Raw genomic sequence first — 1120 nt, forward strand, 5'->3', positions numbered from 1 at the left:
ACTATTCGAGATTCGATCGAGATCATGAGTCTACAGATTGCCCATGGAATACTGGTTTTTATTTTTAGCTATGGATAGAAGGGACACAAAATTATAAATTGCCCTCAGAGGAACAAGAATAGATCCACTCAAATAAAGGATGGAGGTCAAAAGTCAAGAGCTTAAGGAAGAATTTATGCACTCACACAATAGGATACTCAGGTCTCCAATGCTATGGTGATAGGTACTATTTCTATATCTGATATTTATGCATATATTTTGTTTGATTCTGATACTACACATTCATTTATATCCACTACTTTTATTAGACAACATGATATGGTATGTGAATCTATGAAAACTAAATTATATGTGGAGACACCAGTAGGTGGCATATTGAGTACTGAAACTATGTGTAAGTCATGTAGTGTCAGAATAGGAGATAAAAAATTACTGACGGATCTAGTGGTTCTAGATATGCATAATTTTGATATCATTTTAGGAATGGATTAGCTTGCTACTTATCATGCCTATGTGGATTGTTATGGAAAAAAAGTGAACTTCTAAATAGTGAATGAATTAGCATTCAATTTTGATAAAAGTATAGGAATCACCCCTCTATATATTATTTCAGTTGTGTAAGCTAGATAGATGCTAAGAAAGGAATGTAGAGATTATCTGGGTTCGATAAAAGATATAGAATAAGATGAATTGAGGTTACAGGATATTCTTATTGTGAATAAATTTTTAGATGTATTTATTGATGATTTATCTGAACTACCATCGGATAGAGAAATTGAATTTATCATTGATCTGGTACCTGATGCCGGTCCAATTTCCAAAGCCCCTTATAGAATGGGCCCTATTGAGTTGAAAGAATTAAAAGATCAATTGCAAGATTTGCTAGATAAGAGTTTTATAAGACCTAGTGTATCACCTTGGGGAGCTCCAATTTTATTCATAAAAAGGAAAGATGGAAGTATAAGACTCTGTTTTGATTATAGGGAGTTGAATAAGATTACTATAAGAAATAAATATCCTTTGCCTCGAATTGATGATTTATTTGATTAGTTGCAAGGTGCACAAGTTTTCTTTAAGATTGATCTTCATTCAAGATATCATCAGTTAAAAATTAAAGCAG

Source organism: Elaeis guineensis, chromosome 3 (assembly GCF_000442705.2).
Source record: "Elaeis guineensis isolate ETL-2024a chromosome 3, EG11, whole genome shotgun sequence".
Classification (NCBI taxonomy): domain Eukaryota; kingdom Viridiplantae; phylum Streptophyta; class Magnoliopsida; order Arecales; family Arecaceae; genus Elaeis; species Elaeis guineensis.